This window comes from Diceros bicornis, unplaced genomic scaffold, assembly GCF_020826845.1.
Source record: "Diceros bicornis minor isolate mBicDic1 unplaced genomic scaffold, mDicBic1.mat.cur scaffold_97_ctg1, whole genome shotgun sequence".
Classification (NCBI taxonomy): domain Eukaryota; kingdom Metazoa; phylum Chordata; class Mammalia; order Perissodactyla; family Rhinocerotidae; genus Diceros; species Diceros bicornis.
In genome coordinates, this window is record NW_026691866.1 from 877135 (window position 1) to 894886 (window position 17752).

At 47.5% G+C, this 17752-nt stretch overlaps 1 long non-coding RNA gene across 1 annotated transcript; it reads left to right on the plus strand.

Annotated features, from left to right (window-relative positions):
• Positions 1–14193: 14193 nt before the first annotated feature.
• LOC131403971 (uncharacterized) lies at positions 14194–15709 on the plus strand. Its single transcript, XR_009219677.1, has 3 exons — positions 14194–14265; positions 15198–15346; positions 15646–15709. It is a non-coding gene; the product is annotated as an uncharacterized LOC131403971 (long non-coding RNA).
• Positions 15710–17752: the final 2043 nt, after the last annotated feature.

Here is a 17752-nt window from a genome sequence, read left to right on the forward strand (position 1 = left end):
CAAGTGACCAGCTGTCAGCCTCTGAACAAAAGAATCTCCTCTCCAGAAGACGTCCTCCCACCACATTGGACATATGGATTCTCTTGGACCAACTTACGCCATGTCGCTGATTCCGGTGGGGTTGATGCGAATATTCTGCAGCTACATATACCACAACACCCTGTGTAGAAAGAAAAGAAAAATACCGTGAAGCAGCAAGAAGCTTTTTGGGCTCAACCTTAAAAATTACTCCTGGCATGGCCTCAGGTTTGATGAGCTTACATGAGAAACCCAATTGAGTGAGAAACATACATTATTGCACATAATCTTCAGAGCCACCATTCCTGCCTTTCTGCACTTTATTTTGGTTTTTCATTTTGATTGTATTCATTTTCTTTTCAATTACAAAAATAGCTCCAGCCGGTTTTCAAAGATGTACAATAAAACACGCATTCTCTAAAGGCATGACATCTCCCCCAAAAGGGCAAAACTTGGTTCTTTTGGGAAAGATGAAAAAAATCTTACTCTTTTATGTATAATACACATATAGATATACATATAATACACAAATAGATGTACAGTCTACCTGTGGTATTAAAATTTCATGAAATGGTAGGGCAATTAGTTTTTTTAAATATCTAAAAGGCAGTGTAGTCCTCCAGCATTTAGCTCTTCTCCAACATCATCATCATCATCATCATCATCATCATTATCCCTCACCACCATCATCATCATCACCACCATCATCACCTTCATCACCACCACCATCATCATCTTCATCAGCACCACTGCCACCACCACCACTACCATCATCATCCTCTTCATCATCACCACCACCACCACCATCATCATCACCACCACCACCATCATCATCTTCATCATCACCATCACCATCATCACCACCACCACCACCACCACCATTATCATCACCCTCACCATCAACATCATCAAAGTCATCATCACTACTCTTTGCTGGTTGACTTCAGGGCATAATGAGGGGTGCTAATGGCTAATACCAGTGCTGACACCCCAAAGCAACAACCCTGCATTCCTGCATTTGGAGTCCATGACTTATCTGCTCCTTCTGATGAAGCCTTCCAGTCAACCAGTTCCACAGACCCAAACTCCCAACACTCCAACTCACCATCACTAACTGAAATCCTCTTGCTCATGAATTATCTTAGAGGCAACCGAGTATCGTATTTAAGCATACCAAATCTGGCATCAAAATATGCGGGTTTAAAAATCTGGCTTCACCAATTACAGACCATGTGGCCTCAGGGAAGTTATTTAATCTCATCATACCTAAGTTTCCTCCTTCATAAAATAGGAGAAACTCTACAACAGCAGAGGAAACCCACACTTGTCACTTAGAAAAGATCCCTCATTCTTAGATTTGAACCCATGACCCAAACTCACAAGACATGTCAAAGAAACCACAACATAGAAGATAAACAATACCAAGAAAAACTGACGCCTAAAGAAGAAGCAATAAGAGGACAGACAGAAAGTCTCCATCTCATTGTTCTGATCTTAGCACAAATATCATCCCCTCAGAAATGTCTTTCCTGACTTCCGCCTTCAATACAACCCCTAGTCACACTCTATAACAACTTCTTTCATAGCACTTATTATTACCTGAAATGCTTTTGTTTATTATTTGTGGTAGCATAGTGTAGTGATAAAGCATACAGACTCTGGACCAGACTGCCTGGTTTTAAACCCTGACTCTACCCCTTACCAGCTAAGCTGTCTTGGGCAAGATATTTAATCTCTTTTGCCTCAGTTTTCTCCTTTGTAAAATGGAGCTATTGATGACCCAATATCAGAGAAATTCTGTGGAGGTTGAATGCATTCTATATTTGAGGAACTTAGAATGATGGTAAGTGGGTGGTTGCTGTTACTGTTAGTGGATTCTTTTCCACCCACGCCCTCCCACTAGGATGTTAGCCCCACGAGAGTAGGAACCTCGCCTGTTTATTCACTTCTCTATCCTCACTGCCTAGAACAGCTCCTGATACATAGTAGGTACTCAGGAAATACATGTCAAGTGAATGGCTATAAAGGAATTCTGCTCTGACAGATGGAATTCCCTGAGCTAGAGTGATTTTTGTTGAAGGTCCCCCAATAAAGGTGTTTGCAGTGTCCAACCTACATTTATGACCTCTTGGCTGGACGGTCCATGGCCCTCCCTTTTTCCTACAGCCTGTTTCCAGCCCAGGCTTCCCCGAGTGCCCCATTCAGCCTCACACTCACCCCAGAAGAGGAGCAAGCTGAAGGTCCCTATCGTGCTGCGTTTCTGTCACTCAAGGAGGGGAACCTTTTCTCTGTTCTCCGGGTTTTCAATTACAGAAAGTGTGGGAAGAGGGCAGGGGTGGAGCTGGAATTGCTCAACACTGTGAGAATATCATGACCCTTTTTGCTGAGTTGCTCCCACTAAATGAGGACAGGGTGGCAAACCCCTTATTTTCTCCTCTCATCACCGTGAAGAAAAATTGGTCTGGCTGCTGTGTCACCATGTTATCTCTCTCCATCTCTCTCTCCTTCCCTCCTGCTCCCTTTTTCCTTTCCCCACCAATATTTACCTCCCATCTCTCATCACCTTCCTCCATTGCACCCAATGATAAATGGGCTTCCACCACTTGACTCCAATGAGGCAAGTCCCAACTCAAGGGTCTCTTCCCAGCCTGCTCCATAAAAATAAGCACCATAGCCATCATGTACCAGGCACTGTGTAGACACATTGCCAACAAAATTTAATTTCATCATCATGTCAACATCATAAAGTAGGGATTCCCACCCCCACCTATTTTACCAAAAATTACAAAAGGAAACTGAGGGTTGGAGAAGAGATGTGACTTGTCCAAGATTACTTGGACCTGAGATTTGAATCCAGGACCCTCTGAATCCAAAGTCTAGAGTTTACTCATTTCATCTGCCTTCAGCTCTCCACTATATCTGATCATATCCATCATCACCTCAATGCACAACAACGCTCCCATCCCATTCCCAGCTCCCCAAGCCAACCCAACACACACACATGCACAATCTCATAAATATGGAGGTCTAGTAACACCTTAGTTCAGGTCCTCCAGAAGCAGAAGCTGAGACAAGAATTCTGGTAAGGGTAGTTCTGCAAAGAGGGCCACCAAAACTCCAGCTAGTGAGGGGGGAAGTGAGATACGGAAGGGAAAGAGCCCACAGCAGGTGTGTAATCAAGCAGGTTACACAGTGAGAAACTGGATCTTAATCTCCCTGGCACCTCTGGAAGGCAGCATAGAGTGCACTCTTCAGAGTTATCCCAACCGAGGGGCGAGGGAACTGGGGTGTTTATCCACCAGCTCCTGTCACTCACAGATTGAGGCTCCAGAGTGTAACCCTCTTGATAACAAAATGCAGTGGCTGGCAGATTTCACTCTAGTGTGTCCTGAGGGGTTGAGGGTCACGGGGGTGGGCAGGCACCAAGAGTATCTGCTACAAGCTAAAAAATGAGATGGAAAGACCAGCCCCAAGTTCTTGGGAAGAAAAGCCCCACTTGTCTTTGCATTCTCCCTTTCGATCTGTGCAAGGAAAGATACCCATCCTGGAGTTATGATCACTGAAGCAGATTCATCAAGGGACCCTGCCCCAGTGAGGCTGCAGTTAAGAGCCAGCATGAAAATGCAGCAAATTCCACCAAGAAGGAGGATAAACAGAGCTGTGTTGTGTTTGAGAAGCACTGGAGGGTAAAAGCAGACTCTGGAACCAGCTTGCTGGGGGGTTCAAATCCCATTTCCACCGCTTGCCAGTCATGTGTTGTCCTGGGCAACTTCTCAATCTCTCTATGCCCCAACATTCCCATCTATGAGATGGGCCCAGTAATGGTAGGATCTACTCCGTGTGGCTAACATGAACATCCGAGGAGTGGTCATATGTGACGTGCCTGGAACAGAGCCTGGCACACAGGAAATCCCCCAGCGTTGGCTATCACAGTGATAGGGTCTGAGGTCAGACAGACCTGGGATCAAATGCTGAATCTGCAAGATATTCCCAAAGTGACCTTGGGAGATGACTTGCCTGTCTGGGCCTCAGTTTCTTCATCTGGAGAATAGGAATAGCAATAGGCCCTGTCCCAAAGGATCGCTGTGGAAGGGATGCAGTAATGTCTGGTAACATTGCTACCTGGGAGGGGATGCTGGGACTTGCACTTTCTTCTATAATCCTTGTTCAATGCATCCAGGAGTGTGGACCCTAGAGGCAAAAAGACCAACGGGGTAGCTTTAACAGATGTCCACAAATTCTTTGATACTCCTGCGTTCAAGAGGGGGAGCCTAATTCCTCTCTCCTTGAGTGTGAGCTGGATTTAGTGACTTGCTTCTAATGAACAGGAAAAGGAGGATGTGACATTGTGTGACATCTGAGACACCTGAGGTTGTAAGAGTCATTGTGGCTTCCTCCGTGCTCTCTCTTGCCAGGATCACTGACTGAGGTGAAGCCAGTCACCATGCTGTTATGACACTCAAGCAGCGCAGTGGCGAAGCCCCTGTGAGGAGGAACTGAGATCTCCAGCCATCTGTTTGACTGCCACCTCATTAGAGACCCCAATCTAGAACCACCGAGCTAGGCCACCTCCAGATACCTGACCCCGATACAGTATAAGAAAATAAAAATATGTTGTTTAAAGTTGTTAAGTTTTGGAGTAATTTGTTACACAGCAAGAAGTAACTAACACACTGAGAAGCAACGTTTCCCCATCAGTAAAATGACGATAATAACTTCATAAGGTTTGAGGTTTCATGTGATAAAATAAAAAAATCCTGCATGACAGATTAAATGCTCAAGAGTATTAGTTACTGTTGTCAATATCATTATCCCACTATGCCAAATGGCTACAGCTACTCATAGGAGGCATGGTACCAGCCACAATTGAATTGAAGAGGTCGCCAAAGATCATTTCATCCAGTATCTTCTGAAGTGGGTGAAAGGGTTGAGGCTTTATCCTCAGGACAATTTAAGGAGGTTCAGGAAGGGAGTAATGGGCAGGTTGGTGTTTTACAACACTTGTGCTGTGTAGAGTGGGTGTTGCACAGGATGTGGTCATGGGTGGGGAGACAGGGAGAAAGTGAGGCTGATCCAAGAGAGAGAAAAGAGTGGTGGTGGTCTGGTCTAGGACAGGGGCTGTGGAGATGGAGAGGAATTTGGGAAGTAGGAAGAGGATTGGGGTAACATCAGGATGTGGGTGGGGAGTCTGAGACAGAAGGAAGAGTTGACTTTTGGAGGTTGCATTAAGGAATTGGAAGGTTTTCTGATCAAGCCCAGATTCCTCGTGGGGATGGGAATGGGATGAGGTGATGAATGAGTCTTCTGCTGCTGCCATAATGAATCACCACAAACTTAGAGTCTTGACACAACACAAATTTATTATGTCACAGGGCTGGAAGTCAGAGTCCCACATGAGTCTTATGAGGCCGAAATCAAGACGGCAGCTGGTCTGTGCTCCTTCTGGAAGCTCCAGAGGAGAATCCATTCCTTGCCTTTTCCAGCTTCTGGAAGCCACCTGCATTCTTTGGCTCAAGACCCCTTCCTCCAGCTTCAAAGCCAGCAGTGTAGCCTCCTCAAATCTCTCGCTTCAAATCTCTCTCTCTCTCTTCTTCTTCTACCTTTTCCTCTTTCTCTCTCTCACCCTCTCGATAGATAGACAGATAGATAGATACACACATACATACATACATACATACATACATACATACATACGTACATATATAGATACATAAATACATAGAAACATAGATACATATATAGATACACAGACACATAGATCCCAATCTCTCTCTCTCTCTCTCTCTCTCCCCCTCCATCTCCTTCTCTTATTCTCTCTCTCTGACCCTTGTGCCTCCCTCTTAAAAGGACCCTTGTGATTACATTGGACCCGCCTGGATAATCCAGAAAAATCTCCCCATCTCAAGATCCTTCACTTAATCACATCTGCAAAGTCCCTTTTTCTGTGTAAGGTCATATATTCACAGATTCTAGGGATTAGGATGTGGGCAACTTGGGGTGGGGAACCACATTATTCTACCTACCACAGATGGGGTCTGGGGTCTTAGTGAGTGATTGAGCACACAAGATGCCATTCACCCTTCAAACCCAAAAGAGGTGACCAAGGCTATAATATCTGGACCACAGAGGTCCTGCAAGGATGAGGGAAGTCATAAGGGGAGAAAAAGGGGAAAGATGGGATGGAGGAAATGAACCATTCTAGTCAAGCGATTGCAGAAACCTAACCCCTTGTGACTTTCCCAGCAAAGGGGAAATCTAAGGACACTCAAGACGGAAGAGGTCAGCCTGGAGGAGCGCCAGAGATGTCACTCATCCTCACACTGTGTGTGGGGGGCTCCAGGGAAGCCCTGCCCACCTTGACTATGCTCCTTCTGTGTTCTAAACCCTCCCATGGCTCCCTATTACCTTCAGGATGAAGTCCATGCTCATTAATATGGCACTCGAGACCCTCCCTCATCTTACACTGGTCTCCCCCTCTAGCCTCCCCACTCCCCCAAAACCCCAGTCATCCTAAACTAATTGAAGCCCCCTGTAGCAGACACTGTTGATGCCTCCCTGTCCAGCCACCCTTGAGCAGCTGGTGCACCCATCCCCCAGCTTCCGGGGGTGTCGCCTGCTCACAGCTCACAGCTTCCGCTTCCCCAGAGGACTGCTTTCCAGTCCAACAGCTGCACAAGCCCTCTGACCCAGCCCACAGCCAATAACTGGTGGTCACAGAAGTACAAAAAGCCAGCCCTCGCCCCAAGGTGAGATCAATTCGGTGGTGTTGTTCAGGTTACAGGGCTCCCCAGGGGATTAGGCTGAGGCTAGATTCCAACTGAGACCACCTCCTTGCTCAGCTCCTCCCTCTGTCCTACCTGCTCCCCTCACTCCTCCTCTGCTAAATGTCCTCCCTCAATAAACCCAGTGCACAAGAATCCTCATGGCAGGGTCCAAGTTCCCAGACCCCAACCAATGGCCAATTATGTTAATATTTTTCTGCACAGGTGATATTCAAAGTATAGGATTCCTGGTCTGGGCAGGGCACTGACCATACAGAACGGACACTGGCTATGAGCCTCAGACAAGATCCTAGGGGCCACCCCTGGTGCCAGCCACTAACTCATCAGTAGCTGGATTGTGGGATATCTTATGGTAAAGGCTAGATATGCAGCTGGACTGAAGTCGTGATTTACCAACTAGAATGGAAATATATCCATACACTTTTTTAAGTTTAAGATGTACAATGGGTTGATTTGATATATTTACATATTGTAACATGATTACCACTGCAGCATCAGTTAACATCTCCATCATGTCACATGATTATCAATCCTTTTTTGTGGTGAGAACATTTAAAATCTAGTCTCTTTGCAACATTAAAGTAAACAATACGGTATTGTTGACTATAATCACTATGCTGTGCTTGAGATCCCAAGAACTTATTCATCTTATAACTGCAAGTTTGTACCCTTTGGACAACATCTCCCCATTGCACCAACACCCCAGCACCTGGAAACCACCATTCTACTCTCTGTTTTTACAAGTTCAGCTTTTCTTAGATTCCACCTATAAGTGAGGTCATACAGTACTTGTCTTTCTCTGTCTGACTTATCTCACTTAGCATAATGCCCTCAAGGTCCATCCATATTGTCACAAATTGCAGGATTTCCTTCTTTCTCATGGTTGAATAATATTCCATCATATATATGTCACATCTGCCTTATCCATTCTTCTGTTGACAGACAGGTTGTCCCCACATCTTGGCTATTGTGAATAATGATGCAATAAACATGGGGGTGCAGATATCTTTTCAATATCCTGTTCTCATTTCCTTTGCATATGTACCCAGAAGTTGGATTACTGGATCATATGGTATTTATCCAAGAGAAATAAAAACATACCTCCACAGAATGACTCACACACAAATGTTCACAGCAGCTTTATTCACAATCACTGAACACTGGAAAGAACCCAAACGTCCATTGATAGGTGATATATCTACACTATGAAGCGCTGACTTGCTCAATGATGTGGATGAATCTCTAAGACATTATGCTGAGGAAAAGAAATCTGACGTAAAAGACACAAAAGAGTAAATGCTGGAATAGTTCTGTACTAGTCAGGGTTCTCCAGAGAAACAAAACCAATAGAAGAGAGAGAGAGAGATCTTAAGGAATTGGCTCATGCAGTTGTGGGGGTTGGCAAGTCCAAAATCTGTAGGACAAGCCAGCAGGCTGGAGACTCAGGTGAGAGTTGATGCTCTAGTCTTGAGGCTGAAGGCCAGACACTCAGGCAGAATTTCTATATTTCTACATTACTGTCTGGAAGAAGAATTCCTTCCACTCTGGGAAACCTCAATCTTTGCTCTTAAGTCCTTCAACTGACTGGATGAGGCCCACCCACATTATGGAGGGCCATCTGGTTTTCTCAAAATCTACTGATTTAAGTGTTAATCACATCTGAAAGATACCTTCACGGCAACACCTAGACTGGTGTTTGACCAAACAACTAGTCCCCACAGTCTAGCCAAACTGACACATAAAGTTAGCCATCACACAGTCCAACAATAGGAAATTTTAGAGGTTGCAAACCATATATAGGGGAGAGAGGAGGAACAAATCAATGGTGGCCTAGGGTGAAGCAGAGGGAGGGATGTATCAGAAAAAGCCTCGAGGAAAGTGAGGGGGATGATGGAAATGTTATCTTGATTGTGACAGAGGTTGTCAAAACACAGCAAATTTTACATTGTGAAAGGAAGCCGTGTGTTGTATGTGAATCATCCCTCCAAAAGTTGATAAGATTGGCTCCAAAATAAAGAGTGCCCACCATTCTGCCAAGTTATTTTATTGCCCATTCTATATAAAGGGACAAAATTATTTTATGCTATACAAAGGGACCAAAAGACATGAGTTTTGAGTTTCTCCAGAGAATCGCGGTCTCTTAAATTTGTTTTCATATGGGGCTTGATCTCATTTCACAAAGATAAATACATTTGACCTTAGAAAGCTAAGATACAACCTCTAGCTATACTTCCTTAAAAATCAAGATAAAACAATAAAAATGTGTACAGTTTCTATTTCCTAATTGCACACTGACTGATAAGAAATATTTCTTGGAAACCCCTTCCTTAGCAATAATTAGAGCTCGGCCACACTCTTTTCAATCTACATTGTGTGCTGTTCTGTGAATGTGTCACAATTTGCTTTCCCACCCCCTTGGAGCAGATTCCTGGTGTTTGCAAGCCCTGCTGGACACACACGCTCCCTCTGCAGATTACTGCAGAAACTCAGATCCACGAATGCTCTTACTTATCATTCCACCTCAAAGGCAGAAGGAACAGCTAGAAGAACTGTCACCCTAGACCTTCAGACACTCCCAGAAGTAGAACCAGAGGAAGATGTGAAAGTGCAGAAGCTTGGAGAGGAAAATAATACATCATCACATTTGCTCCCCAAGCACAGGGCCCATGGGCCAGAATTTCAGGGAAGTGGATCTGCAAGAATCTAGAGAAGAAAAAACATGAGCCTCCAGGCCTAAGCCTCTGAGAAGGAAGAGGTTCTAGAAGGAGAGGGACGTCTGAAGGGTACAGCCCAAATCAGGGACAATAAATTCTGTGAGCTTAGAGGACTGGCTTTTCTGGCAGATAGCATGAGTTTCACAGTATTAGTTTGCTAGGGCTGCTGTAACAAAATATGACAGTCTACGTGGTTTAAACAACAGACATTTATCGTCTCACCGTGCTGGAGTCTGGAATTCTGAGATAAGGTGTCAGCGGGGTTGGTTTCTCCCGAGGCCTCTCTTCTTGGCTTACAGACGGTCACCTTCTCCCTGTGTCCTCATATGGTCTCCCTTCTGTGCATGTCTGTGTCCTAATCTCCTCTTCTTATGAGGACACCACTCATATTGGATTAGGACCCACCCTAATGACCTCATTTTACCTTAATCACCACTTTAAATGCCTTGTCTCCAAATACAGTCACATTCTAAGGTCCCGGGGGGTTAGGGCGGCAACATACCAATTTGGGGAGATGCAATTCAGCCATAACATCCGCATTCCAGATCCAACCATGTAATATGTGACCTTAACAATTGACAGTCTCTTTGACCCTCAGTTTTCTCATCTACTAAAAAATATTTGTCTACTTCACACAGTTATCTTGAGGACTAAATGAAACAATGCACGGAAAGCATTTGGCAGAGTAGGATGTACACAGTAAATATCTATCAGCTACTATCACTATTACTATACACTGCATACAAATATGTACATATATTATTTTTACAGGATATTACAATGAGGCTCTCTCTTAATTTGTCTGCAGCCCGCAAATGTGGGAGAACATAATAAGAGGAAACAAGAGAGCATTAATATTTCATCCAAGCAGAGCTTGCAAAGGAGGTGACTAATAATGAACCTTCTGATTCCTTCACCGAAGGTTCAGCAACTGTTTCTGTAAAGGGCCAGGTAGTAAATATTTTCAGCTTTGCAAGCCATAGGGTCACTGTTGCAACTCCAGTGTTATAATGTGAAAGCAGCCATAGATGTTGTGAATGGATGTGGCTGGGTGCCAATAAAACTTTATCTGTGGACAACAAAATTTGAATTTCATACACTTCTCATGTGTCATGGAATATTATTTTTCTTTTGACTTTCTTTCACCATTTAAAAATGTAAAAACCATTCACAGAAGCACTATTCCCAATAGCCGAAAGGTAAACAGAGCCTAGATGTCTATCAATGGATGAATGAATAATCAAAATGTGACATAGCTATATATTGGAATATTATGCAGCCATGGAAAGGAGTGAAGCAATCCACAAACAAAATACAGGAAGATTGGCAACAGATGTTAGCTCAGGGTGAATCTTCCTCAGAAAATGAAAATATATATATATATATTTGTTAAATGCCCAATAATCTAAAACATTCTAGTTATTAGAAAATTAGTTAAAAGTCACAGCTGTTACCAACAGGTATCTGATTATCTCCAGACTTCATGCTCCTTATGCAGGGAGAATTGTAGTCCTGGATTTAGGAAGAGCCCTCAGGAGAGAGAGGCTTTCTGTTGTTTTCACTGCACTCCCTGCCCAGAGAATGAGATTTCCAATGAGACAGGTGAGTATATGCCTTACAGAGACTTTCTCTACCTCTCTGTTATGTCCGTTATTCATCCGAGGAAATATTCTGGATGAGAACTGCAGAGTTGAAATGCTTCCTTAGTCAATTTAGTAATTGACTATTATAACAGGCCACTCTCCTTCTTGAATTAAGTTCATGTATCCTAAATAAAAATCAAATCAGCATTCCAAATCCAGATATATTTTATAAGAAGGCCATATCATGACTAAGCTTGGGTCATGCCATGTAATTCAGTACTCTAGTCCCTGAAAAGGGAGAAATAATAACCTCGATAACTGCAGAAAAGGACATTTAATTAAATTCAACACCATTCGTGTATTAAAAAATAAACAGCAACAACAAAAACAACTCTTACAAAATCAGGAATAGAAGGGAACTCTGTCAATCTCATAAAGAGTATTTACAGAGTCAAACTTTATGGTGCAATGTTGAAATCAAGGATAAGAGAAGAACGTTCATTATCATTGCTACTACGAAACACACACTGGAGGCCCTGCTTAATGCAATATTGGCAGGAAATGATACAAAAGGAATGATTTATTGGAAAGGATGAAATAAAACTGACATTATCTTCAGCCGCTCCTCGGCTCAGCGGTTCGGGTTCGTCTCTCTCCGATTTCGCGGCCACAGTTCGGCTCTTTCCGTCTCTCCCCGCCAGGTCCCGGGCTCCGCCCACAGCCTGGTCCCGCCCACAGCCCCGCCTCTAGAGCTGGTCCCTGTCCCTGGTGCTGACCCAGCCCGAGGCCCGGCCTCACATTAACTCTAGAAACTAGACACCTCCCCCGAGGCTGGGGTGCGCGGCCCCGCCCTGCCCCGCCCCTCACGCCGCCTCAACCCGGAGCCCCCAAACGTCCGTCCTCCCCGAACTTCCCTCCTCCCAGAACGCCCACCCGAGACCGGAAGCGGAAGCGCGGGCGGCGCCGTGGATGGAGCGGGAGGTCTGCGCGGTGTGTCCAGTCTTCTCGGCGCGGACCGCATTCCCGTGGCCCTTCGGCCGAAGGGGCGAGGCGCAGTGAGTTGCGGGCGGTCCCGTCTCCGGTCGCGGTCCAGGGAGGGGCCTGGGCCGCGGGCAGCCCCGTCACGGCCCGGCGTCCCTCTGTCCCCCCGAGCCCCGTGTCCCCCGGGCTGTTCGTCAGGGCGCCCGAGGCTTCTGTTCCTCCCGGCTCCGGGCGCCGCCGGCCCCTCCTCAGAGTCTCCGTCACCGTCCTCCGTGTGATTTTGTCCCCAGGGGTCTTATCCGCGTCTGGAGGGTTAGACTGGAGTGAGGGTGTGGGAGTGTGTTCAAGAGAGCGTTTCAGACAGAGGGACCCGCATGAGGACACCCCTGAAGCAGAGAGCCTGGTGTGTCCATGAACTGAGAAGAGGGATGGCTGAGCCGAGTCAACACAGGGGGAGGGGTGTGAGCCACGCCGGCGAGGGGGGACAGGCAGGACCAGATCAGGGGTGACTTGGGATTCTGTTCTAAGACCAGTGGGAAGACTCTGGAGAGATGCGAGTAGAAGAATGATGTGATTAGCGTTTGGTCTAAGCACGTTGGTTCAAATGGACTTCATGGTTAAGAATGTAGACTTAATAGGCAAGATGGGAGGTGCTGGGAATAAGATTAGGAATAAGATGATTGTTCCCTAGGCCTGGGTGATGGCTGTGGAGTAGGAAAGAAGTAGAAAGAAAAGACCTCGGAGTGGAGAACCGAGAGAACGTAACGGTACTTTCTTGCCTGGATGTGTCAGATGGCACAGGGCACTGACTGTGCTCCTCGCTGCTGTCCGTGCAGACCTGCAGGCGCCCCCTCACCCAGGTCTGTGTGTTCACCCATCTTTGTCACTCACAGGCCCCCCTCCACATCCTAAAGGGAGTCAGGCCTTATTTGTGAGGGGGTTGTCTCACATGGGAGACACCGAGGAGAGCCTCTCCAGACATCAGAGCAGCCCCTTCAGCCTCTCCCTCAGCCTCCTCCCTTCCCCTCTCTCGCTTTCCACACCCAGAAGGACCCCTGCTCAGTATTCCATGTCCCCAGGTTCTCCCTCCCCCAGGCTTGAGAAGGGTGGGGCAGCCACTGGGGAGGACATCGTCTGCACCTTCCATTCTGACCCCCACTGGTCCCGGGCTGAACAGAGAGTGACTCTACTGTGAGCTGAGCCATGAGACCCAGGGCGTCACCCACCTGGGCTCCCTCACCCTGGACGGGGACAGCCTCTACGTCAGTGGTGAGGGGCTGGGCTACAGCCACACTCTCTCTCCCAGTCAGAGTTCTGTGTTGCCTCCGTTGCTCTAAAGTGAGCTATGATCCATCTCTCTATGCTCCTGGTCTGGGATCAGTCTTCTCATCACTGTGTGATCACTGGGTCCAGCCACCTTCCACCTCGTTGCCTCCCCCCTGAACACCACTCCCCACTTCCCCTCTGCTTTCCCCACAAAGCTCCCTACATCCACCCTCTCCCTTAATCCTTTATGTTCACCCCAGCTCTTGCTCAGCTCCTCTCGCCTTCTCTCCACAGATTACACCTATGGAGCCGCAGCCCCGACTACCACCAGTGAGTATTCCTGGCCCTGACGTCCTGGGTCCAGTCCGCATTTGGGGTTGGGGAGCACTTGTTCTCCTTCACCCGCTGTCCTTGGTGAGGGAAGCACCTGGAAGGGCCCTAATTCATCCCTTCTCTCCCTCCCGGGTTCTGGTGGAGAGTCCCAGCCCAGGGTGAGAAAGCCTTAGACACAGACGTGTTCTCCACCACATTCTGACCCCACGTGGTTTTCACTTTAATTCTCCTGAAGCCCCGCCCTTGGTCCTCCTTTTCCAGGTGTCCCATCCGTCTGTCCAGTTTTCTGCCCGTCCATCTGCCTCTCCTCCGAGTTCAGTCTCTCTTGTTCACCTATCTCTGTCTCTTGGGCTCCTCTCATCCACAGGCTTGCTCATCCCTCTACTCACACAGTCACCCCTCCCCTCACTCTCATTTATGCTTCACCTGTGAATGGTGGTCCTGGCACAGCCACTGCTGGAGCCCGGGTGAGCCTGGGGGCTCCTCCCACTCTGTCCCTCCCTGAGACAGCCCTCGCCACAGCTCCCGAGCCAGCCACCACGTCCCTGCATACTTCATCATCACCTGTGCCACCAGAAGCCACCACAGGTATCTGGGGGCCCCTTTTCCTTCCCAAGAGAAGCTCTCCGGCCCCACTCCTCCACCAGCCAGTTGTGATCCAGGAGCTGGGAAGCCAGGGTGTGAAATTCTGGTTTTAGGGCAATCATGCTGATCACAAAGATTATACCGACGGTTCAGTCTAAGGCCAGCCCTCAGAGAGCCCCGAGTCTTGTGAAATTAACACACCATTATAGTACAATGTGGGATGTTTCGGGGAGACGCGCCTGGCATCATTTGGAGGGGAAGAGCTTGCTAGAGAAAGTTTCACCAGAATGGAGTCTTTAAGAATAAGTAGGAGGGACCCTGGCAACTAGAGGATGAAGGGTTTTCCTGGCAGAGAGGATTCCATGATCAAAGGCTCCGGCCAGAAACAACATGCCGTATGGGGAGAATTGAAATGAATTTGGGTTGCGTGAAGCATGGAGTTTAACCCGCAGTAGATGGATAAAATGAGACTGAAAGGTCAGCAGGAGCCAGATTGAGTAGAGCCTTGAGTGCCAGGTCAAGAAGGTTGAACTAAACACTGAAGGCCATAGGGAGCCATGGGTGGTACTAGAGCAGTGGTGGCCCTAGTGAGGTATTCATTTCAGAAAGATTCTTCTAGTGGTGCATGTAGAACATCCTTTAGACAGAGCATCCAGTGAGCCTGCTGGGGTGTTGATCCGGGTGAAGGAAGTTAAGACCTGAGCTGGGACAGGGATGGAGAGGGAGTGTATGTGAGGACCGGTGCGCAACTGGAATTGGTGTTACTGGGAGGGAGGAGGAGCTGAGCAGATGTGCTGGTTCTGACTTGGGTGACCACACGGGTGGGTGGTGGTGCCACTGGGAGAGAAGACAACAGATTATAATGAGTGCAGGACTCTGGTCTGGTCTCAGGCCAGCTCTCAGTGATGGCCATCGCTCTCCCTCTCGTCTTGCAGCTTTGGGGCACAACCTGAAGACCCTCACAGTCACCTTCCCCATCTCCACCCTCCAGTATTCATCAGACAGGAGCAACGGCTCAGCCACGTTCCACTCCACTGAGAGGGTCCTGCAGAGCCTGGGGAGACCCTGGTTCCAGCAGCTCCTGGTGGGTTAAATCCCACCCAGCCCCTCCCCCACTCCCTGTCCCTCCTGCTCCTCCTCCTCCTCCTTCCTCCCCAGCTGGATCCTTGTTCAAGAAGAGCAGCCTGGGCCTCTTCTCCTTGAGTTGCAGACTGTTCTCCCTCAGGTGAGACCCTCCCCTGAGTATTTGCCCCTAATGACCACTTTTGTGACCACCCCTCTCTCAGTCTCCCCCCGTCCTCCCATTTCCTCCTTCCTGTTCTGGCCCCCACCCCAGAGGTTTCAGGACCTCTCTCTAGAGTCCCCACATCCCTCTCTCCCCAGGCCTGAAAAGGATGGGGATGCCAGCAGTGTGGACACCGTCTGCACCTACCATCCTGACCCCGTGGGCAACCAAGCCTCTGTGCTGGGAGCAGAGAGTCTCCACCTGTCTGCTCTTCCTCTCGGTGGCTCCAGGCTCTGCAGCCCAGAGTTTATCCATCCAGAGAGAGCACCAGCTACATTTCCACATCATCAGCTGGAACCTCAGCAACCCGGAGCCCACATCCTCGGAGTACACCGCCCTGCTGAGGGACACCCAGGATCAGGTGGGATCTCCCCTCTCGCATCGCTCCTTGCCCTGAGGGCACCGTCATTCCTCCGTCTGACTTACATCTGTTAAATGATTGTTTCAACCCTTCACTTTCCCTGCGTGCCTGGGTTCTCTCAGTGTCCAGAGGTGATGTCCTAGCTGCCTGCCCCATTTCTCACATGGGTAAACTGAATCTCAGAAAGGGGATTATTGTGCCTAAGGTCACACAGTGAGTTAGGGGCAGAGCCAGGATTTGAAGTCAGGTCTCCCTTGCCCCAAGGTCTGTGATCTTTCACTGGCTCCAGTGGCCCCCTGCGTCTCCAGGAGACCTCCATCTCACCCACTCTCCCTCGCGTTTGTTCTACGTCACCAAGCTCTACAGAGGCAGCCAGCTGTGAGACATATTCCACTCCTGCCTGGTCACTGACTTGATGTGGGTTGAGGAGATTGGAAACATTGGCTGAGCTGGTGGCTGATGGCTCTGAGGTCCCGTGACACATCCTTGATCTGGAAGTCACTGACATGGTGCCCATTCTGCCCCACATCCCTGTCAGCTAATCCTAGCATCTCCTTCCATAGGTTTTCGGGGGTTGAGAAAAGCATTAACATTTGGGGCCACCCACCTCCAGCATCCTCCTCCTCCTCCTCTTCTGGAAAGGTTCAACAAATATTAGCGGTCTAACTGTGCTCTCCAATATTGGAGCTACTAACCAGATGGGGCAATTAAAATTTTTTATACACCTATTGGGATACGATGCACATATTGTGTGTGTGTGGGGTGTATTTTTTAGGTTTTTCTAGATACAATATCTTCTCATCTGCAAAACAAATAGTTTTACGTCTTCCCTTCCAATCTGGGTCTCTTTTATTCCTTTTTCTTGCCTAATTGCCCTCAACAGAGCCTCTGGTGCCTGTGATTAACATGCGAGATGAGGGAAGACATCAATGTCTTGTCCCTGGTCTTAGGGGGAAATTTTCAGTCTTTCACCATTGAATATGGTGTTATCCATGGGTTTTTCATCGATGCTGTTTATAGGTTGAGAAAGTTTTTTCTATTCCTAATTTGTTCAGTGTTTTCTTTTTTAGACATGAAGGGTGCTGTATTTTGTGAAATTCTTTTCTGTATATGTGGTCGAGATTGTGTGGTATTGGCCGTTATTCTATTAATATGGTGTATTACATAATCAAGTTTTCAGATATTAACCCAACCCTTCAACTAGAGGTGAGAGATTAAGATGTTCTCAAGTCTTTCCTGGGCGTGCCACACGCCTGAACCCTTGTGGTCTTCTAGATGTCCGCAAATACCCTGGAGCTTTTCAAAGCCCCCTGTGGACATCTCATTCCCCCAATTTTTCTTCTAAGTTGTTGGCTCACCTCTTGCCTGCCTCAGCTGGTATCACTCCCTCAGGCAGCTACAATATAAAACAATTAGCCCTGATTGTTTTTAGCAAGTGCCCTGGGGACAGACTTTCCTCCCTGGGCAAGCTCTGAGTCTAGTAACGACAAGCCCTGAACATGGGGCATTTTCGGGGAGCTGCCAGGCAGGTCAGCTAGTTGCAGTTGGGTGGGGAGGGGTCTTTTCAGAGCTCCACACCCATTATGGCTGCTGTGCTGCGGGTTGTCTCAGCCACCATGGTGCTGAGACTGACGGTTTTCACAGTTATGGAGGATGTTGTGAGAGCAGGATGGGAATAGTGCAAGTTATAGTGCCACAAAGTTGGCTCCCTTTATCAAGATTCCACCGTGTGTCTTCACTAAACCCTCCTCAGATTCTTACAAGCCTTTGATTAATTTCTAGACTTCTGAAAAGTTGATTTTGACCATTTTTACCAGTGTTCTCATTGTTTTTATGCATTTGCA